Genomic DNA, 24,741 nt, shown 5'->3' on the forward strand with positions numbered 1-24,741 from the left:
ACCAGTCATCCTCCCTGTTAAAATAGGAAAAATACCAGCTGGAAAACACTACCAGTGATTTTCAGGATTTTCTTCCAATTGGTCCTATGGGGCAAGGTCTCAAGGTCTTGCTTTGTAGTCAGAACTTTTTCTGCCTAGACATCTCTCAGCCCTTCTCGGGCACATGGTGGCCTGAGAAAATGAGATGCAGGTTTTCTCCACTGCATGGCTGCCAGTGAGGCTCTCAGGTTGGTGCTGGGGAGACTCCCTGTTGAACCTTCAGACAAGCCTAATTGGATTCTCTGATGCTGTCAGAGGGCATTAGGCTTTGTAGGGGCTTTTATTCCACCTCTCCTGTCTTTGAAGCCCACATGGTACTTTTTGTCAGAGCACATACTGGGTGGAGATAAATTTTAGGTGGATCAAACATATGAGCATTGTGGACCAGAAAGTAAAAAGTGTTGTAAATAGATCTGCCCATTTTCATACAGTGAGTCTGTTGCTTCTACCTGTGCGTCATCCTGACAACCCTCAGTGACTTCAGGGACTCAATAGACTCTGCATCACTTGGGGTTGACAGGAAATGTCTCTTTCCTTCTTTTCCTTTGAAGGCCTGATAGAGGTTATATGACAAATGCAGAAATTAATTTACCAACAGAGCAAAATTTGCCAAAGATGATGGAGACCTTTCCTTTCATTTTAAGGTTTTTGAAAGAACACAGATTGTATTTGTTTTAAAACCAGCTATGTAATATTACGAGCCACTGTGGGACTGTAGATAATACTGATAAAAGAATAATTTTCCACTTGAACAGTTCGTATCCCAAGCAGTGCAAAATAAAGACAAATGTGAGGACAAATGGACCTCTATCTGTGTTATCTTGAAAAAGAGAACATTTAATATTATGTATTTGCCTCGCCTGCAGAACAGTTATTGCTGCACCTGACCACCTCCATAAAGCACACTTAGATATGCTGATTGAGAGCTTTATTATCTGTATCAGTAACTGATGTTCGTATTATTATTACTTAATATTTGAGTCAAATGAGCTGATCATAGGATAAAAACAGCATGGCCATGAACAGTTCATTTATTATTCACATCCTAGTAATGTGAAAGTAGTCAAGAGAAGTGAAGTTCCCACTAGGTTGGGAGCTGTACACATACAGAGCCTCCAACTTCTACCAAAAGAATTCTGAAAAGCAGGAATTCTAGGAATTCTTTCCTCTTCTTTTGACTATTCCTCCCTTTCTCTCCCCTTCCCTCCCCTCTCCCTCTCCCTCTCCCTCTCCCTCTCCCTCTCCCTCTCCCTCTCCCTCTCCCTCTCCCTCTCCCTCTCCCTCTCCCTCTCCCTCTCCCTCTCCCTCTCCCTCTCCCTCTCCCTCTCCCTCTCCCTCTCCCTCTCCCTCTCCCTTCCCTTCCCTTCCCTTCCCTTCCCTTCCCTTCCCTTCCCTTCCCTTCCCTTCCCTTCCCTTCCCTTCCCTTCCCTTCCCTTCCCTTCCCTTCCCTTCCCTTCCCTTCCCTTCCCTTCCCTTCCCTTCCCTTCCCTTCCCTTCCCTTCCCTTCCCTTCCCTTCCCTTCCCTTCCCTACACACAGTGAATAATCTATAGATTGTATCTCTTTTTTCTTCTCAAAAATTCATTTAGGTTTCCAGTATTACTTTGATTAGACTGTACTTGTCCAAGTTATACAACCAGCCCATTTGATATTCCCAAAAGAAAGAAGTTCTCTAACTGGAGTCCATATTTTCTGTCTGATTGCTTTTCATTTCACACTTCTTTGTTTTAATTACATTTTAAGATTAAATACAGGAATTGTGGTTAGTTGCACTTAATGGTTGTTGTACAGATTTAAGGGTCATAGGAAAAGGAAAGGAAAAAAGGCAACCACCACCTAATCATTTTGTATAGCTCCTATAACATGAGCAATCAAGTGCTGAAAAAGTTTTAATAGAAATCTGGTTTGTTGTGATTAAAGGAAGAATTTGCTGAGTTAATTCCTCAGCTCAAAAGTTTGGACTTCTAATTTTCTTACTTATATTGAGCCTTAAAAAGCTGATTCAGCAAAGCTTTCTTGACCTCACTGGTTGCAACCAAGTACAAAATGGATGGCCTAGATTTAAAAGTAACACGGTGTTGCAGCAACTGGCCAAGTGCATCCTAGACAGCTCAACAAAGAGATGGTGGGGAGGAAGGGGACACATTATAGATTTTGTGATTATTTTCATTACAGCAGTAAAAATATTGCTTGTCTAGACTTCAGGCTATTTTCTGAAATTAATAAATAACAAAAACAGAGCTTTCCAGGCCCTAGCTCTTTCTTACTTCAAAAATATTTAATTAATATGATTGTTAATTATTTAAGAGTCATTCTTTTTATTTATTTTTATTCTCAACAGCACTGAGAAATATTTGCACACAATAAATATGGCACCAGCCATCTCCTAATTGCCTTTTTGTTTCCTCTCTGATAACGGCTTCAAGAAAGAAGCCAACTTTCTCTTCTAGAAATACAAGTTCCAGCAAACCATGCAGGAAAAGGACTCCCTGTACACTGACATCAGTCCTAGTTTTTAACCACATCTAGAAGTCATTGATTGGTTATTTTAGTATGCCAGTGCTTAGATTTTCAGCAGAGAACAATCAAGGAGCAAATCTACTTTTTCTCCATAACCTTACTATATACTACTCAACTGCAGTGAGAACACTCTTCTGTAGGTTCTGTGCTATGCATTTAAAACAAAAATAGTGCTTAAACAAATGGACTCAAGCTAATTAAATCAATAGCCTGAGCAAATTACTTTTCCAAGCTAAGTTTTGTTAAGCATTATTTTACTTTATTTGGAGTCTATTACCAGGATAAGGAATTAGGTAAAGTAGTGAGCTGAGCACAAAGCACGAAGTCTCCTGGGAATTTCTTTTTCTGCTTCCCAGTATGCTAGTACTAAGCCTGTAGTTCAATTAAGCACTTTACCTCTTCTCCTTTACATAAACTAATATAAAACTAGATCACTAACGATGCACGTTGCACTTAGCCTTTTATTTATACAAGAATTGGTAGAAACAAACAAATCAGATCATTAATAGCTGGCTATATTAAGACTAAGTTGCAACATATATACACCATATTACCTTAACTCACCAAAGTGAATGACTGTTAAACTCTTTCCTGCTCTCTGTCTCAAGCTAGAAGTATAGATTAAACTTGTATTTCCTATAGCTCCCACTCAAGAAGGTCATGCATGGTTCTGACAGGGAGAAAGAAGCTACCATTCCAGAGATGACTGACCAAATAGAAATGCATATTCCACACTTGTGGAGGAGAGCAGAGCTATCAGACTCCAACTCTACATCTTTCTTTAGCTAATGAGCATAGATCCTCTGCTTCTGACCGTGGTAGACACCACTGAAGGTGAGGAGGGTATAAGACAACTGATGTTGTCAACCTGGAATTCTGCAAGGCCTTTGACAAGGTTCTGCACCACACCCTTATCTCAAAGTTGGAGAAATATGGATTTGAAGGCCAAACTATCCAGTGGATAAAGAATTGATTGGATGGTCATAGCCAGAGAGTTGTCAGTGGCTTTATGTTCAGATAGAGGCCACTCACATATGGTGTCCCCCAGGAGTCCATCCTGAGACCATTACACTTTAACATCTTTACCAATGATATGGATGGTGGGATTGGGTGCACCTTCAGCAAGACTGCAGATGGCACCAAATGATTCAAAAGGAGTCAACCATGGACACTCTGCAAGACTTTTGGCGGGCAGCTAAATATGAGTAGAAGGAATTTCCTGAGGGTGGTATATATTTCTTTTGCTATTACCTGTTCATGTTAACTTCTGTAAATTTATCAGCAATGCATTTCTTCTCAGAAGATAAAACAGGAAAAAATAGACTGCCTTCATAGATGATTGTTTTCTTGATTTAAAGTAATGAACCACACAACTTTCTATCTCATTCTTCTCAGCCCTAAATCCTACTTAAGATATTGGGTTTTGTAATCAAGCTGTATGGATGTTTGCAGCAAACTTGTATTTTAGATCCTCTTTAATCTGCATGCATTCACCTTGCAAAGAATTGCCCACTACTCAAGAGCAGGAGCCAGGCAAGCTGCCCAGATGCAAGGCTGATACTGAATGGCTGACAATTCTGTCCCTGCTTCCTCTGCCAACCAGCCCCAGCTGTTCACAGATAAGACAAGCTGAAACGATCACCTTGTCAGCATCATATGTTGCAATACTTACTGAGCAACTCAAGACACAACATCCTTTTAGCTCATCTACTGACCGTATGGTAGCTGCTGTATTTATTTATTTTGGATCCCCTCAAATGCAGGAGGTGTGAAAAAAAAAAAAAAAAAAGGAAGTCCTGTGGAAAACCTCCTCGTAGCAAAAAAATGGTGGTAGTACCATCCTCTTTGGCACAGGAGCCTACCAAGAGTTCTGGGTAGGGTTGATGGTTTAAAAGTTGGCTGAAAAATGCCCAGCAGTGAAAGAAAGAGCATTTTCCAAAAGTAGAAGAAGGATGAAAATTAACTTGAAATGGTCAAATAGATCTCTGAATTTAATAAACCAGTAGTAAGAGCGATATTTAAACATGAATTGCTGAGTTGTAACTCTGAGGGTGTGTAATAAGGAGTGGGGGTAGGTGGATTTAGTACCAAGACAGGATGATGATGTCTCACAAGGTACTTTATTGAGGGTAGTTGGGAATTTGAACTGTTTCTCTGACTGCTTGGGCTGGTGACAGAAAAATAAAACAGGCATATCAGCACTTAGGAAAGGAACACAAAAATCTTGATGTTCCTTTTGCAAAAAAAAATTATAAACTCCCTTGTAAAATTCTTTCCTGGAATGGGAGGCAGAAGGACAGGTAGCAATGAAAAGGAGAATTTTCTGAGGTAACTAGGACTATATAAGAGCTAATTTCCTACCCAGCTGCAGAAAAATAACTCTGCAACATGAGGAAAGAAATTGGTCGACCATCCAGAAGTACTAACTCATCCTTAAATCTTCTTCTCTGCACATTTCTGTATTTTCTGAACAGCAGTATATGAAATATCTCATGTAAATAAAGTGTAAGTACTTAACTGAAATAGTCTCTAACTTTAGTTACTGACACGCATAATATGTGGAGATAAGTTTGGCAGAAACTCAGATCATTCAACCCCCTACTGCAGAATGCCTTTGGACACCCCTGCAGTTATCACCATCCAATTCAGGCTGTTTTCCTATCATTAATTAAAATGCAATCTAAGAAATAATGGGAAATTACTACTTCTGGATACTTTCATGATAGCTGAGTATCAGCTCCCTTGTTCTGAGCCATAGGATCTTTCATGCTGATGTTAAACCAGAAAAAGATTTGGAAACAGGGCTGCAGGCACAGGGAGAGGGCACAGCTTGCAGGACAGTCATACTGTAGTGGGCAGGTTTTTCTTTCTACTTTATGATGGTCAGAGTTTCCCCTGAGGTTTGTCAGCTTCACGACCATTTTGCTGGTTGCTCAGGCCAAATGTACCCCATGTCATCCTGTGCCATTGTCCCAAAGAGCAACTTCTGCTTGGAGCACTGGAGATAATATCTAGAACTTAAATATTGTCTGAGCTACGGGCTACAGGGGAGGTGGGACAGAGCACAACATAGCACTGACCTCAGAAATGGGAAGGGAGTTTTGCTAACTCCTAGATGGTACTCCCTCCATTCAATCTGGGTGTGACTGAGACTCACAGAATCGCAGGGGTTGGAAGGGATCTCAAGAAACCATTGTCTTCAATCCCATGCTGAAGCAGGTACCCTACAATAGGTCACGTAGGTAGGCATCCAATTTTGTCTTGGATATCTCTACAGAAGGAGACTCCATAACCTTTCTGGGCAACCTGTTCCAGTGTTCCATCATCCCTACCATAAAGTTCTTCTGCTTGTTAGTACAGAAGTTCTTATGTTCAAGTTTTAGGCCATTATTCCTTGTCCTATTGCTACACACCTCTGAAAAGAGCCTGGCCTCATCCATTTGCCTCCCGCCTCCCCTTTGATGTTTATAAACATTTTGAGTTTTTTTTTTCCAGGCCGAACAGACCCAAGTTACTTAGCCTTTATATGAGAGATGTTCCAGGCCCTTTCATCTCTGTGGCACAAAATAACTTCCCTGGAGGAGAGATAGGGCGTAGGCTGAGGGAGGGCATCTCAGTTGCAGACAAGCATGAAGGAGTGAAGAAAAGGTTGAGTTTAACCTCAACTGATATCCAGACTTCCTTGAAGAATAAATAAAATGGCTGGAAAGCCCTTACTCACAGCATTCTTCTTTTATGTTAAATGACATCTCTTCCTTTTCATCTGTGTTTACATTGCTCTAATATCAGACCATCACAGAGACAAACTGCACATTTGGTTATTAAATTTTCTTCATAAATTCTGTCATATAACTCCTATTATTACCTGTGCTTGAATTCTATGTAGCCCATCAGTGCCTCCCAGCTACGAGCTGCCCAGGGAGACCAGAAAACTCAGTGCACACAAGCTTGGGGAGGGTGGAGGAGATGCCTTCTCCCATGGCTCCCTCCAACAACACCTATGGTCTCACTCCGACCCCCTTCCTACTGCTCCTTATGTGCTTGGTCCACTGAATCCATGTTTTGTGCCAGCATTTTCTTCTCTGAATTTCTTCTCATTTCATTTTTCTCTCTGTCCTATTTTCCAGTCCCACCAGTTTGCTGTCTCAGGAGTTTCTGAATCATCAAATATCACTGCCTTCAGGGACAAGAAGCAGCAGCTTCTTTACAAAGTCATGTCACGCATGGCACAGAATTACAAGGGATCCAGCTGTGTTCCTCCCATGATCTCTTCCATTGTTATTCAGCACAACTCTTTGCATGGAAACCTACTGCAAACATCTGCCATACATGCAGAAATTTCTGAAGTTTCATCATCTCTATGCACTCTAAAATTCCATATTAATCTCAGAGCACGGACTTACTTAACACATGATTAAGAAACTAAAAGGAAACTGCTGTAGCAAGCATTTTTTTTCCACTAACGCCCCTATATAGAAAAAAAATTGATAAGATGTCAAGTTTTTCCTTTAACCAATTTATTTTCCCTGCACAGTTAATAGTACGATCATCTTGAGTAACTAATCCACAGCCCTAAAGCAAAAACTATCCCTTACTTTAGTATTTGCATTTAAACCAAATGATATTAAAATTCAGCAAGACATCATATGCAATCCAATAACCTACGGTAATGTAATTCCAGTCCATGTGGCTATCAGTCCCATAAATAATCTATCCATACACAACCAGCACAATTTATAGCAAGTTTTCTTGTATTTACAGTAATGAAAAGAATAAACACTCTTGGCTTTAAACAACTGATTAGCTGAGCTCAAGCATTCTCTGGCCAAAATTTTGTTTGCCTTAGTACATCAGCTTTGTTAGGTGATCAATTCTGACTTTCTCTGAAACACCAGCAGGTGTCTTCTAGAGCTTTTCAAAAGAATTCTGTACCAAAGTGTACTTACTGGTGAAACATAATTCCTAGAAAGCCAAACAGGACAAACTTTACTCTTACAGAATGGGACATCAATGTCTTGCTATTCCCAGTATACTCAATCCAGTCCAGTCTTTATTTGTTTCTAGACCTAACAGCTGATGATCTCCAACTCTGGACTACTTCTGAAGATAGTGCATTTTATCAGAGTGGCAGGCTGGCCTACAAAGGGCTTTTTGCTGACCCCATTCCAAAGAAAACATCATATTTTCTCATCTAAATCTAGAGCATGGCTACTGATTTCAGCACCATGATCCATGCTTTTGAAGATAAGAGAATAAACCTCAAAATAAAAAAGTGTATACTTATAGAAAAGCTGTAGATGGCTGGCAGTAAAGAGATCATCTTGTTTGCTTGTTCTTTTGTTCTATATTTTTACCATGCAACCTTTACTGACTGCCTCAAACAAAGGCACAGATGAGCTTTTGGTGTGACCTCTCATGGTTATTCTCACCTTCATTCTGTCGAGTTAATGCCTGAGCTGGGCATGGTTGAGATACAAGCTGAGGAAATGAGAGATCACCAACCTACCCTCTCAGAGCTGTCCATCAGTGAAAATTTCTCTATAAATATTAAAGTCTAGAAAAGTTTTGTCAAATTCATATGACATTCTAACAGTGGGAATTGTCAAGTGGTCACAATGACAGGAATGTTGTCTGTGAATCCTGCAGAAGGTGCTACTTGTATTGATGCCTTCATGAGCCTAGTAGCTGAAAAAATACTGGTACGCAGTGCCTATAGCAGCTCAATGGGCCAAGCTGAGCTTTAATGTCAACCTGTCTATATAATGTAGCCTTTTTCATTATTACTATTTCTTCAATCACTGTTTTCAATGTGATGGGCACCATGACAGCCCAGAGCAATACACTTCACAAGCTAAGTATTCATCAAATTCACTCAGCCTTCAGGTCGAGAATTTCTGTCTCTGAGTTTCTCACTGTCCCATATTCTTGAATTATGGAGAAGGATCCGCAATCATTTCATCAACAGGGTAGGCTACTGCTGGTTTCATTTTATAGGCTGGAGAAGCCCCAGAGGTGTTTCAAGGTTACCCATGGGAATAATAGCACTCAGATCTGTACTGATATTAGAAGACGATCACAGATGTTGCTCCTAAAACTTAAACTCTTCAAATAATAACCTATTTTCTTTCCTCTTTATTGGCTGTTTCTTACAGCCTCTGATTCTTTACCACAGGGCAATAACTCTTCATAAAACTTCCAGTTGAAATTGCATTTGTTACTGTACTTTGCATTTTTTTTTTCCATGTCTATCTACCTGATTTTTTGACTGGAGCTTTACTCTTACCACTGTTTTGCAATTAGTTTGCACCACAATTTTCCATTCCCATTGCATTGTTCTTTTTATTTGTTACACCTTTCAGCCTTCCCACCTGATCTGGTATGGTTTGTCTGAAAAATGCCTGTTCAATTGTTTATCTGACAACATGACAGCCTTAACTTTCCGAGAAGCTGAAAACACAGCTCTGCTCATTTCCAGAGAGCTGCTGTGATTTAGTGAGTCTCAAATCAGATGCAAGGTGTAGATATGATATGGCTGGGATAACCCAAGCAGTGGTCTTCCAATCTCACCTTGCCTTAGGAGCACAAGAGGTTTTGACACCTCATGAAGCACAAAGACTCTCCTAGGTACCTGTGTCCCTAGCCCCCTGATTAGCACTTAGCAGTGCAAGTTAATGGGGCTCCTGCCACACAGACCCTGGTCTGTAGATGTGACCCAAAGGAGGGCAAGCATCAAGTCCTGCACTTGGGAAGGAGCAGCCCCAGGAACCAGCACGTGCTGGGGACACTCAGCTGGAGAGAAACTTTGCAGAAAAAAATCTGAGTATCCTGATGGACACCAAGCTGAACACAAAACAGCCATGTGCCCTTGCTGCTGGAAGTTCAGTGGTATTCTGGGATGCATTAAGAGGAGTATTGCCAGCAGAGGATGGTGCAGTGTTGGATCAGGATTGCTGAAATGTTGCTTGAATAGGGTATGAACATTCTGGTTCTGCTCAGCAGCCACCCAAATAGCCTTCCTTCACTACAGCTCTAGCATTAAATCTAGCCTTTCTGCAATCCAGTGATAGCACTGGCTATAGCAGAACTTAGCAGAAGCAAGGCTTCCTGGCAGGAGCAGATGTAGTTTTGCAAATAAAATGTATTTGCAATTCCAGTCACTGTGAACAAGCCAAAGGTCAGCTCTCACCTCTGCTATCTACCAGCCTAACACAGCCTCTCTCCCCAGGAGATGACCCAGATAGCTTTCTCCTTATAAGAACGCAGATCTGTACCACATCTGCCCTTTGGTCATGCATTTCTTAGGCTGATAGATTTGTAATGCCAGAAATGAACATTATGATCTGTGAGTATGACAGCACCATAACATCGGGTGTAACATTTCACCAGGTAATTCCTGCACAACTTCTGCTTGGATTGAACATAACTTACCTAGATCAGGACTCAGTTCTGCACAGCCCACCCACTTTTATTGTGATACAACTGGCCCTATGAAAGGTCAGTGGGATTCCCACTACTACTGTAATTATTTTCTGGTCGTGGAAAGTGCTTCATAGCCCAATATTTAATCTCTCTGAAATTCCCAGGTCTGGGACATCTGCCATTAAAAAATCTCTGGCTGAAAGGATCCTGACAGTAAATGTTTCCAGGGCAGCATATGAGTCTGCTAAATTTTTTGTCTATGAGGTAAATAGGTAGTTTGGGGGGAAACTTTTAGATCGCAGCTGCTGAGAGATGCAAGACAAGTGTTCAGCATCTTAATCTCAGAGCTGAAACTTACCTAGAGAAACCCAGCATTGCTAGAGAAACCACAAGATTATTAGTGCATTATTGTCAGAGCTGTTAGCCCATAAGGTTACTTTGCATTGTTACCCTGAATATGCCAATTCAAAGCTCCAGACACCAGCTCTCACTGTGCCTTTATTGTTTTCCTAAACTCGGGTCATTTTGAAAAATGTTTGTAAGTATTACAGCATTGTGCACTAATTCAGACCCCAGAATCACTTCAGACAAAGGGACATGCAGCAAACAGCTCTAAGAGAACTTTCCTTCTTTTACTTAATTTTCCCCTGGCTGCACATCTGGGGCTCCCATTACCTCTCAGCACATCGTGTTGCACAACCATGGCGCCATGTTTATTGACCACAGCCTCCCATCCTGTCAATGGCTTCCAGGAGGCAGTCCCATATCCTGTAAGCACTGCACAGCTCCACTTCCCAGAAGCATATGCTGGCAATTGGTTGCATTAGAAGTACTTGCTACTTAAATCATTCCAGGATGTATAACTGCCCTTACCATTACTCACCATTGTCGGCTATTGCTCCAGCCTTGCTAGTGATGAGCTGGTCTATTCTTTTAGAGTAGTAACAAATGCTTTGCACAGAGCAGCACTCACTGTTTGACCTCAAGCAAATCTCCAGTAAATCTACCCACTGAGATCTCCTGGTAAGTCATCTTTTTAAGACAGCTGGTATTTATGAGGTTTAATAAACAGCCCAAATTCATGTAATTCCTCAGGGCAGCTGTATCAAGGATTGCTTTGTAATCAAGCATTTCAAGAGAGAAATATCTACACCATAAACATCAATACAATTTTAATCCAAAACCAAAACAGCAACAGCACACAGCTATATGCCTCTACATCCACACATCTATAGACACACAGAGCATATGCATTTTCAGGCTGTGTCAGTGTGCAATTCTCACCCATCTACCTGTGCAGATGTATTACACCAACACATCATGAGTAGAGCAGCATCCTGATTAGAACTTGAGGGGACAGATGGCTGAAACCTGTCACCTGGGTTGTGAGCAGTTCTCAATACATCAGGTGGTGTTACATGACATCCTGCATTACTAGAGGAATGGTCAGCACCAGGACAGGCAGAACAGAGCCATTAACAATCCATAAATCTGCAGTCAAGTTTGGGCCCTGCCTGGGATGATTACTTGGACAACTTATCAATACTTTCTAGAAAATCCCACATTTCCAGGGTGCATCAGGGTCATGATTCATACAAAGGATGTGTTCATACTCAGTTTACAAAAGGTCACTCGTTATAGATGTGACTGCTGACTGCAGTGAGCATCAACAGCCCCTGTGTGACTTTCACAATTTCCTTCTGGAGACCAAAATCCCAATGCAGCCTTTGGCAAGATAAAGCTCCACAGGCTGAGATGGGGTGACATCCCATCGGATCTGCACCCATGTCTCAATTTTACACTCTGTGGTGACAACCTTTTTTTAGGCAGGGTCACATGAGTATTTCAACAGCGCACTGATGGGTCAAGAGCACAAGGCTGCATGAGTTACAGGCTGAAATTTTGTAGATTTTAATAAAAGTTCTGCTCCTAAATAATTTTGTTGCTTTGGAAAATCTGCTCTTTCCAGCTGCCTTTTGTTGAACAGCAAGATTCTCTATTCCTGCAGAGGTTCTGTCTTGCTTATTGCTGATGCAGTGGCAGTGAATATGGTGGGGGGAACAAATGGCTGATCTGTTTATTTTGATGACTTCATTCAATGCATCTGTACAGAAAGATACAGAGAATTATTGTGTGATTATGTATTCTTTGGCACTAATATCAGTAGCTGAAATGAAATATTGGGCTATTATGAAGTGTGAATGAGCTTCTAATGTGATAAAGAAAGTTAAGATTTCAGCAATGGTTTGGTTTTCTTGTCTTTCCTCTTCAGCATGCCAGGTGGTGCATCAGGGCTTTTATTGGTTCTTTATCAATTTTATTAAGCAGAAGATTTGATTGATCTTATTTTGCCTGAGAAAAAAAATCAATTAAAATAATATAACTTACAAGAGTGGTACCCTACCTTAAAGAAAAAGAACCTAATGGATATTTAAAAATATCAAAGGCTGGGGTGCTGAGAGGGGCTCTGAAATGCACCCTTACATGAGCAGGCATATCATCAAGTGACATGGCCAGCAGGAGAAGGAAGAAGGACGTCTTCATCAGACCACAGGAGAAGGGCTGCCCCTGGAGATTCAGCTGAGAACGGTCACCCAGGTGCATTAAGCCTGCAGAACTGGCAGGGCATACACACCTGTGAGCTTTCCAGAAACAGTTCTTATGGTCACTGATATCCAGAGAGCATTCAGCTCACCCTTCATTTTCACAGAGCTGAACAGAACTGGCTTAATTGACCAGATCTTCATGGATTGAAATGGGAGCTCAGGCACCTGGCTCACATGCAGACATCATGATCCAAGAGTTTTGCTTTCCCTAAATTGAGCACAAGCTGAATTCCAGCAGTAGTTTCTGAAATTAGGACTATTATACATCTGTTTTTCTAAAGATGAATGCTTTTTCCGTCTCATACTGGAGTACAGTCAAGGCAGATTTCTGTGAAATTGACATCCTAAATGAGGGAGATAAATGCCCTCAGACTGATGCACAGAGCTTTCCTGCTCTATTAAATGGACACAACACCACTGCAACAGCAGCACCAACCCTAAAGCCAACGGTGGGATTGATAAACTGCTAGATCAACCTCACTTGTTGCTGAGAGCATCCATCCGGGTGTTTTTATGCTTCATTCCCCATCAGGGTGGTGCCATCAGGCTGCAGCTCTGTGGATGGAGTAGTTTTGTCCACACTCTAACAGGCAGGGGTCTGCTGATAGCACTGTTGGAGCACATATCCCCTCTGTAGTCATGTGCATCCCAGGCCATTTGAAACAGCACCCAACAGCCTCAGCTTCCTGATAAGAAAGTGTTTCAGAGTCAAGGCTAAAGCAGGAAATCAAAAAGGAGCTCCATTCACTCCCCTCAGACCAAACAGGACAGGGAACAACACAAATAAAACAGTTTGTGAAGAGGAGAGAGGAAATGCTGATGAAGAGAGTGTGAGTGAACATCATGAATGCCATTAAACCTCTATCCTGTGCAGCAGATTTCTGCAGGCAGGAATTTCTGATGTACTGTCTAACTTGCTGTAAAGTCTTATCACATATAAAACTGCAGTAATCGTAATGCCAAGGAATGAGACAATGACAAATGAAAAAGCTTTCAGAAGTTAATGTTCACAACACACTGCCAGCAAAATGCACAATTTATATAATTAGTAAAATGCCATGAGATACTGTGCAATTCTGCATTCAGAGAGACTGTGAGTAAATATGCAAGAGTGTTATAATACAATGAGATGGCTACATTAAAGATTGAAATATACGTGGCTGGTGAGATGTAGACACTGCACATTAAAATAAACACATTGCATCATAAATTCAGCACATTTGACATTATAATGGGCAATGAAAGCTATGTCACCAATGAAAGCAGATGCACCTCTTTTGGAAACAGTGGCACCAATGGCTGCAGGCTGCTGTAGACTTTCTGAATCTCTGGTCTTGCTGTTCAAGTAGTCCACGGCCACAAGTACAGCCAATGGGCTAAGAACTAGTAGGTGTTTGTTTGGGCAGAGGGAATCAATCACTTCTCCTTGCCATAGCATCAGTTCTCCCATCACAGCTCTGTTCCTTTTTCTTGTCTCTACACTTTGCTCCACACTTCAGTTTAGACAGCAAATTCCACACACTAAACCAAATTCATACCATCCTCAGTCTTTTCCACTTTCTTCCCCTCCTTGGGGGGACTAAGACGTAGGTTGGGCTGCTCCTGGTGGAGGTATAACCCAGGTTGCAGTGTCCATCAGCCACCAGGAGCAGCACCTTAATGATCCAAGCTAGGAAAGCTCAGACACTCAAAGCTTCTACTTTTGTGGCCACAGACTCTTTCACCTTCCAAGCCCCCTCTGATATTAAAAGTATTCTTAAAACAACACTGAGTTCACTAGAAGTCCTGATAAGCATCCTCAGCAATCACGATCTTCTTGAGATACAGTGAGGCCAGTGGGTAATTTATTCTGCTCTCCTGTGCTAACATAGAAAGCACAACTGCTCTGGTTGGACCCAATTTACCACAGAGGGTTCATTACAAGGTTGATTGCATGATGAAAAGATCACGATGGCAGGCTTCAGTGCAGCAGCCATTCCCATCAGTTGAGGTCAATGTGCGTATTTTGGAGTTTTCTGTTGCAATTTTCACATGTGGCACTGAGTATTTTAATATTCATGGGACCCCGTGTGATTCACAGAATGTCTATATCCAGCAGAGCATACATTCTGCTCCATAAGCAGTAATTTTGATTTAACATTGCCAGTGTCTCTTCCTAAATCAGTTTTGATGCCTCCAATTCCATATCATCATATTCCTGTTTCAGCAACTGTTGGTGTGATTCACAGTGAGCAACGTGGTTCATCAAATAATCTATTCCCTTACCTCAGTAATTATTTTTAATGGGTGATTTATCCTTTTATGAGTAAAACAGATTAAATGCACAGCACAGCATATTTCAGTCTGTGGTACATATCTGCTGCTTTAAGGATGTGGATGTGAGTTTCTACGTCTTTCTCAATTCCAGGATTGACTGGTGCATCACAAAATGTCACTTCATTTGGAGACAAACGGAAATAATCCAAGCAGAACCATTTTTATTGATAAAGAGGAGCTGCAAAATATCAGGGTCACTTATCATTTTGTATGTGGGGGACAGGCAATGAAGTCTTTATTGGAAAATTCTCTATGACAGGAAAGCTCTTAATCTTGTCAGAGATAACACAGCCACAGTAATGTATTGCTTGATATTTATAATAGCTACAGTAGATAGCCCCAACCAAACATGCTGTTTCAGCAGTTCACAGGGCTTAAATGACTTTATGTCAAATGCCTTTGAAGATTCCATTTCTCTTTATCTTCTTTGCCAGGAAAATCTGGTATCTCAAGCATTTCTTATGTGACTATTGCAAATTCTCAGCCCCAAGGTTGTGCACAAAAGGTGCGTGTCATACTAATCACAAAGGTTTTGCTAGGACTCCTGCAGCTTCATAAGCTTCTTCTGAGTGACACGATAGCCCACATCTTCAAAACGGCAAATGGGATTCCTTTTAATAGCCAAAATCCTACCAGAGATGTTCATACCACTTGCTTTTAAAGATGAGTTACCCTTTGTTTTCTAAGCAGCTTAAGCCTTTTGCATTGTTTCAGAAAGTTTATCTTTTTTGTTGTCATATCAACATCTCTTTGGGAAAAAGTAAGCATGGTCAGTAAGTTGTAAGTGAGGACCATCCCAGTCAGGTGACAACCCCAGCAGCAGGGCAGGGACTGTGCCTCTAAATAAAGCCACGATTTGTGTAGTATTTAATGCACTGGCATTCAATTATATTACAGTAGTGAAGTGACCTTATATTTTAGTCACTGAACTGGAAGGAATTTAAGCTAACCTTCTTTGACAGATATTTGTTTATAATTTGTTAATAATCTCCAATGTTGTCAGTTCTACATCCTTCTCAGTAAATCTATTCAGTGTTTCATTACTACTATTTTTGTTGTTGTTGTTGTTATGCTGATTTTAAATCCTCCCTGTTGCAAACAAGAGGATGTTACTCATCCTATTCCCCAGAGACATGGAAAATAACTCCTCTGTGTATTTGAAGACTAACATCACTCCTCTTAAATCTTTTCAACTTCAGGTTGTTTTTCTCAGTCTTTCCAGGTTATCTTTTCTATTCATTTATGGCAGGATTCAGGTCTCAATTAAAGGAACCTATACATAGGTCACTACCTCTAGTAGCAGGTGCCAGGTGTCCAAGAACCTGGCTTAATTCATTGAATCATAGCATCATTAAAGTTAGAAAGACCACTAAGACCACCCAGTCCAACCATCAACTGATGCCCGTGACCACTCTATTTAGCTGATAGAGAATCCATCAATAGATTCCGTCAGCAGTCCAAGAGATGAATCAATTCACAGCAGTCCACTGACTATTTTGCCTACATCTTCATCAGCTATGAGAGCTCAAACATCTGCTTCACCTATAGACACACACATTGTAATCCCACAAGCTTTGGTATCTAAGCCAGATAATAAATAATTCTCCATATAGTTTTCATTTCTCCCACTGAACCAGAAGACTCAGTCTAGCTCCAAGATTCAGCTCTGAGATTAAGATGCTGAACACTTGTCTTGCATCTCTCAGCAGCTGCGATCTAAAAGTTTCCCCCCAAACTACCTATTTACCTCATAGACAAAAAAATTAGCAGACTCATATGCTGCCCTGGAAACATTTACTGTCAGGATCCTTTCAGCCAGAGATTTTTTAATGGCAGATGTCCCAGACCTGGGAATTTCAGAGAGATTAAATACTGGGCTATGAAGCAGTCACTTTCCAAGACCAGAAAATAATTACAGTAGTAGTGGGAATCCCACTGACCTTTCATAGGGCCAGTTGTATCACAATAAAAGTGGGTGGGCTGTGCAGAACTGAGTCCTGATCAGATGAACATGCATCAGTCTGGTGCTGATCACAGGATCCCATATTCTTCTTATCCTGCCTCCTGCAAATGAGTGCCTAAATATACAGTCTGCAGGTGCAGCTGTGATGAATGCTGTCACAGCTTTCGCTATCACAGAGCTTCCTCTGCTTGCTGCCAGTTTGCCCATAGCTCCCAGCAGCTGTGTCCACAGTGAGAGAAGTGAAAGTCAGAGAATATTACCAGGCAGACCATTTCTGCAGGACAAGATTGGATGTGACCCCAGCAGCAATTGCCACTTGGAGCATCTTTAACTGCAGTTAAGAAACACTGTTTTCAACTTGTTTCTTATAGAACAAAATGATTGATAGGATAAGAGGTAATGGCTTTAAGCTGTGCCAGGGGAGGTTCAGGTTGGATATTAGGAAAAATTTCTTGTCAGAAAGAGTGGCAATGCACTGACACAGGCTGTCCAAAGAGGTGGTGGACTCACCATCCGTGGAGTGTTTTCAAGAACCATGGAGGTGTGACACTGAGGGACACTGTTTAGTGGTATGATGCTGGTAGGTTGGTGATTGGACTAAATGTTCATAGCAGTCACAGAAATGATGTTTTGTCCTGCCTGGAACAAATTGTTCCCTAAGAAAAAGGGGGCAATGGTGAAGCCACACAGCCAGTCCTTTCCTGACCCTGCAGGAAGGCAGGGACATGCCCTACCTCTGCCTTCAGAAGTCTGCTTCCTGCACAGACACACCTGGCTGGGACATCCCATGTGGCCTCCTGGGGACACCACTCATCACCAGCCTGCATCTGAACACACAGTCACTGACCACAACATTTGGCTGAGACCTTCCAACCACCCCATTATCCACCAAATAGTCCACCCCTCCAATCCATATTTCTCCAATTTAGAGATAAGGATGTGGTACAGGACCATGTCAAAAGCCTCGCAGAACTCCACACAGACAGCATCAGTCAGCCCTCCTTTGTCCACCAAAGCTGTCACTACAACAGTGGATCAAGGTGTTAGGGAGCAAGCTATCCTGTAATCAAGCATGCTTCTGGCTACAAAGCACCACTTGCACACAGATCTTCAGGCATCAGATACTGAAAAGATTTTTTCAAACAGTTATTGAGTTCTTTGCCTTTGCACATCATATTTTCAGGCTTTTCTTCAGCTTTTCCTAAAGCTGGCTCATTAACTTTGATTCCAAAGTTTGCTTATAAAGGAGATTGGGATCCTGCAAGCAGAGCACGGTGTTTCCATTCCCTGACTGCTGACAACAATTTCCCATCTGCACAGCTCCCATCTAAGACAGACTGGTGTCAAACCCAAAGCACTCACCTAAGAAAGCGGCCCTTTGGGTCTAAAATCCATGCCCATACATGAAGCCAGCACACAGCAGCTGCTCAGCACCTCCTGCAGCAAGAATTCTCCTCAAGGGAAGTTCAAAACTACTTTTCCTTGAAATTGGAGCAGCAAAATCAGCATAAAATCTGTTTCTTACACAAAAAGCCATAACTTTAAATGTCATTTTAAAGTTTGGAAAGAACAGTTGTGACAGCAATTTCAATATCACCAGCCTGTTTAACAATGAGAAAAACAGGGCTGAAAAAGTAGATATGTTAGACAAAGAGCTCCCTCTAGCTAACAAGATAGCATTCAGTAGCACAGAAAGCATTGCAGTACAGTGTATACACAGTATGAAAGTTTACTTCTCATCATCCCACTGATTAGAGGACAGCAATAAATACAAATAATCTGTAGGGCAATGTTAGCAATTACAACAATCAACACTCAATACTGTTATGCCAAACCATGTAATGCAGCCTGTGTTTCTAGGTTTTCTATTTAAGTTCATCAGGAGGACGTGGTTAAGCAGAAATTGTTCAATTGCACCTGAAATGCTGCAGTTTTATGCAGGTGATGAAGCACCTCTTCAAATTCATCCAGCAGTACTAGCTGGAGGATTGTTGAAATTGTCAGAAAGCATTCCCCAAGAAACCAGCACGGTTTCTTGAAGGAAAAGAAGTAACACACAGCTACTTACTGGCCAAGAAAGAGGCAAACACTCCTTCAGCAAAATAAATTCCTGAGAACTGAATGAGACTGATGTCTGTGCTCACTGCAGTCATGCTAATTAACATAATTCAAAAAAGGTTGATTTCATCTATTCTAAATCCCCGTTGAATGATATTTAGTCAGCACAGACTCCTGATCCATGGGCTGTACTACTGACTGACCTGCTGCCTTGTCACTGGCTGAGGTGGGGGACAGATCTTGAAGCAGCTCTCATGCTGGGAGTGGAGAACCTCTTCCTTTTTCTGCATGTCAGAGCAGAGACAGTACCATGTGGGGCCATGGTGAGAGGCTGTTGGGGTCTGTAGCACCATAAACTTACACCTAGACAGTGCCAGGACATAAATTCATAGAATCACAGAATAATAGAATGGGTTATGTCAGAAGGAACCTTAAAGATCATCCAGTTCCAACTCCATGCTTTGGGCTGGTTGCCTCCCATCAGATCAGACTGCCCAGTGCCCATCCAACCTGACCTTGAGCATCTCCAGGGATGGGGCATCCACAGCCTCTCTGGGCAGCAGTGCCAGTGCCTCACCACCCTCTGAGAAAAGAATTTCGTCCTAATATCTAACTTAAATCTCCTTTCTTTTAATTTAAAGTCATTACTATCAGACTGTGTAAAAAGTCAGTCCCACTCCTGCTTGTAAGTTCCCTTCAAGTACTGGAAAGCCACAAGGAGTTCTCTCCAGAGCTTTCTCTTCTCCAAGCTGAATAATCCCAAATCCTTCAGTCTCTGCCTGTTTTCACCCTTTGCTGAGTGTCTCCAGATATAGACACTTCTTCAGAAACCATCGTGTTTGTTCTTGATTTAGAATCATAGCATCACTAAGGTTGGAAAAGACCACTATCATCACCAAGTCCAATCATTGGCCCACCCTCACAATGCCCACTGGCCATGTCCTTTCAGTGCCACACCTCCACGGTTCTTGATCACCTCCAGGGATGGTGATGCCAGCACCTGCCTGGGCAATCTGTTTCAATGTGTTATCAATCTTTCTGAGAAGAAGATTTTCCTAATACCCAACTGAACTGGGTGCCATGGAGGAAGAATTGATAAATGGGGCTCAGGGTCAAATAATGTCCACTTTAAGAAGGACCTACACCTTGCTTCTCCCTATCCCCTCCCTCCCAGATTCAATTCAGCATTTCTCTTCATTAGAGCAACACTTAACCAGTTAATTAGAATCACCATAAGACTTTAGCTTGCATCTTAGTATAACTTTTCCTGAGAAATAAATCCGCATAAGACTAGCTTATATCTCTGTGTAACTTTCCTTGATAAATAAGTCCTATCAAAAGACAAGAAATTCAGGAGCAGAAAAGATATATCAATCATCCCAAGGTACACCAAACCATTTAATTTTAATTAAAACTCACATTCTGTATGTATGCACAGTACTCCAACTTAAGCTTGCATGTTTCCCTAGGATGAAATCCTGGTTAAATACCTAATTCTAGCCAAGAAGATTTGTATGGGCACAGTAGCAGTTGGGTTTCAAAGATTAACTGCAAAGAAGTTTCTTTCATCTAAACTTAATTAATGTGCACTCTTATCAGGGTTTATAAAATTGCTGAGAAATCACAAGCACGGTAAGAAACACTTCTAGAGCTATAAAGGTCTAGGATTTCCTTTCTGATAGACATAAAAGATAAAAATTTGTGTTCCTATTACTCTCTAACAGTCTAATAAACTGCAAATATCTGATTTCCTATTAAAGGCCAGAAGCCAAGAATTCAAATAGAAACGTCTTCTATCGCTATGCTCTGTACATAAAGTAATGTACAGATGCAATAAGAAAGTTAATTGGCTTCTTGTTGCTTGGAGTGCATGTGGAAGAAAATTAAAAGAACCAAATTGCTATCTCTAATTAGAAATTCTGAGGAACAACATTGTAGGGATGGATTGTCAGCTTCCTCGGGCATTTCCTACTCACGTCAGTCAAATTTATGCATCTCCTTCCCAATTAGTATCTTAATTGCCTTCCCATAACTAACAAACAAGTGCTGGCTGTCAGTTTACTTTAATTCACACAGTCGCAGGGATGCTAACACCCATCTCCCAGTGAGCAGGTGTCCTACTGGGCAAATCACAGCATTGCACTGCTACGTGGAGAATTTCTGTTATGAAATTAAATCTATAACAAACAGCTCCTAGGAGACCAGGTACTTCTGGTTAGAGGAGAAGAGGAGGAAGTGGAGGACAGATAAAATGTTTTGTAAATAATATGGCTATTGTGAAATGTTTGGATGGATTGTCATCAATATCACTACTCTTAGCTTCATTTAGCAGTTTGTGCTAATTTGTCCCCCTCTGCTCCATCCTTGCAAGGATCCATCTGGAGTACCACAACCAAGCCTGGGACACCCAGTACAGGAAGGATGCAGAGCTGTTGGAGTGGGTCCAGAGGAGGCCATGAAGATGCTCAGAGGGCTGGAGTACCTCTGCTATGAAGTAAGGCAGAGGAAGCTGAGCTAATCTAGAGAAGAGAAAACTCCTAGATGTAAAAAAGAAATTATTTGCTCAGAGAGTGCTGAGACACTGGCACAGCTGCCCAGAGACTGTGGGTGCCCCATCCCTGGAGGTGCTCAAAGCCAGGTCGGATGGGGCCCAGGGCCATGACCTGGTGCTTGGCAGCCCTGCCCATGGCAAGGGCTTGGAACTGGATAAACTTTAAGGTCCCTCCTCCAACTTCACCACCTCTCCTAAACTGTGCTCTCCTGCAGCTGGTAGAAACAGAAGATGAGGAACAACCCGCCTTCCCAGGCCCAGCTTAACTCACTGCTGAGCACCATATCATTTATTTCATCTCCAATGGGACGACAAAGACTGCACATTGCTGGGTGGAATCATTACCAAGGGGTAGGTATCCTCTGAAGACTGGTAAGAGACACATTTGCACCATATAAAGGGTACATCAAAATGTCAGCATCTCTCCAGCAGAATCCCAATCAGCAACATTGCCTGAAAGCTCTCCTCTGCTGATTCATTCTCACATGTAAAACCAAGAAGGTAAATCTTGAGTTGCCTCCATGCTACCATTATGTGCCCTAGTTAAATTTCAAGAAAGAGCACTGGGGTGAATGCTGAGGAGAATTTGCTGCCCAATAGCTAAAATTTTTCTCCTTGCAGGCCAGCTGATCGCCCAGTTTCTTTCTGATTCCACAAATGACAGCAGAAGATGAAGGCTTACATCAGTTAAAACATCATGCAATAAACTGGTTAGAAGCTTGGATTCCTTTTAATTTACAAGAGTAATAGTAGGAGCTTTACGCTGCAAGAAGGATTTTTAAATGACCAGAAAGCAGGATTGGACAGATAAATGGTCACTGTTCAAAATGGTGGTGATGAATGGTAACTGGGAAATTTTTCATACAATATTTTCATGAGAATTGAGGAAACAAAAGGTTTTTAAATGATTATTCAAGTTAAGAACAATAACAGCAAATAGACAGTATATCAGCTTTCTAAAACTTCTAGCAACCTCCCTAGTGAAAACTACAGAGCAATAAAAATACTTTCCTTACAGATCCCATGGGATAAATCATCGTATCTTTTCCCACGTCATAAACCTGCAGAGAAACTCATGTTTCTGCTTAGAACTATCATAAGTACTGTGGTAGTCAAGAGGACAAAATATAATACTAAGATGAACCTAGAAATCTCCAAAAGATGATGCATATGGTAGAATTGCAACTAATTGGTATGCATATGTAATGTCAAGATCCTTCCCAGTTGAGGAAGAAAGAGATAATTCACTTCCTGTGTGCTGGTGTCCCAAAGACTTTGCTCTATAGCTGCTAAGAAATAACCAAACAAATGAACATTATTGAAGAACTTTCATCATGAAATATTGGTCTGTTAAAGCTGCTGACATCCCAAAGTGTTGGTATGCCTTCAGAAAATGCCATTGTTATGGCACAATACAAAATCCCTGTGACAGACAGTCCAGATGATGAAAAAGGTACTGTCCTGAATAGCATCAACACAAATTGCAATAACCAACGTTTGAGCTGTTGGTGTTGTTCCTGTCAGTCAGATAGAAATTGAGTCGCTGCACTTCCCCTGGTGCATTCACAGAGAAAATTGTCCTGTGATGAACTCAAAAGCCCCGTGACTTGCTCAGCAATGTTGATCTCTTACTGTAACACTCTACACCCTCAGGATACCAGTTTTATTAAGACACAGTGTGGGTAGTCCAGCAAATCATCCATCTGTAAACAATTGAATTAGAAGCCTGTCCTCAGAGCAATATGCTCATACAACAGCAGCCCACAGCAAGCGAATACCAACAGTCTGGTGAGGAAGCAGGGAAACTCCATTCTGGGTTAGGAGAGAAACCTCTGATACTTCAGCTCTGTTTTCATCACAGCCACAGACCTTCTGAATGCCAATCATGTACCCATCCTCATGGATCCTCCATGTGCCAAAGGCCATAAAAACATTTAGTTGCCTCGCACAAATCCTGAATTACAAACAGCAAACCTGTGATATGGAATCTATTGTTCCCTTTTACAATTATACATTTTTAACCATGAAGCAGCAGATATAACAGTATAAATAGGTAACAGCACATGGCCATTTCTTCTTTCAGACTCATCTTAAAAGGGTTAACCTACCTTACTAGTTTGAATCACATCACTGTTATGAAGCACTCAAGGTGTGCCTCAAAATTTGGAGTTGACTTACAGCACTCTGATATCAATGGCAACTGCTGTTGTTCACTACAGAACATAAATGGATCACACAGGTAACAGCAAATGGGAAGCAACATGGCTGAAACAACAGGACTCTTGCCAGCAACCTTTGGTGCAAGAAAAATAGCTGGATATTGTGCAGCTGAATAGCTTTTATGACAGACAACCACTGAATAATATCAAATATAAGGCAACTGAGAACAAGGAATGAAGGAACTGTGTTCATTTTTATAGCTACAATGAAAACATGACTGAGAATCAGAAGAATCTTGAAATTTTCAGAAGCAGCGTTAGCAAATATCTTTTTGTTAGGGACTGGATATAATAGCCTAAGGTTCTGACACAGATCTGAGTTTCTGGAAAGAAATCTCTTCTCAGCTAAGTTCAGCTGTGCATCTTGATCTAGCTTGTTCAAAGGAAATAGATGGTGCTGCCATGGAATCATTCGTCTGACCTAATTTAGGCTCTATGAATTGCTCTTACAGGTATATACCTCTCTCCTCGGATTTAAAGGGAGCCCAAAGTGATGAGCTTGGATTAGTTAGATATCTGACGCTGAGAACCCTTAAAATCCTCAAAAATAGTGCCCTGTCTCAGGATTATGGTTCCAATTTCTTAGCACACAACCACGATTTATTTGTATCCACCAGCACACAAATATCAAAAGTACCAAACTGTGAAAGCTGCCACCTTCAGAAGGCTGCAAAATAACAAGTTTTCCATCCTAGATCGCTTTCCAAATAGATCTGCTCACATTTCGCTTCACTCCACTGCCTTCACAAGGGCTGCCTACTGAAAAAGTGGAGACATAAGACAAAACCAAAAAAGAATGAGAAAGAGACATTTTGAGCAAGAGAAGCAAGTGTAGACCAGGCATAGCAGGTTGCCACGTTAGCCTTCCTAGTTAGCTTCTACCCTTCTCATGATTATATGAGGGATCATCTATATTGAAGAAAATCAGTGTCTGCTGCTATTAGTGCTATTAGTGACTGCCTGGTAGCGTGCTGAATATTTCTCTGACACAGGCAGTAGAATTGGTCAAAATATCAGACTAATTGGAGTTTAAAAGCTAAAACCAAATAAT

This window comes from Phasianus colchicus, chromosome 6 (genome assembly GCF_987193195.1).
Source record: "Phasianus colchicus chromosome 6, bPhaCol1.hap1.1, whole genome shotgun sequence".
Classification (NCBI taxonomy): domain Eukaryota; kingdom Metazoa; phylum Chordata; class Aves; order Galliformes; family Phasianidae; genus Phasianus; species Phasianus colchicus.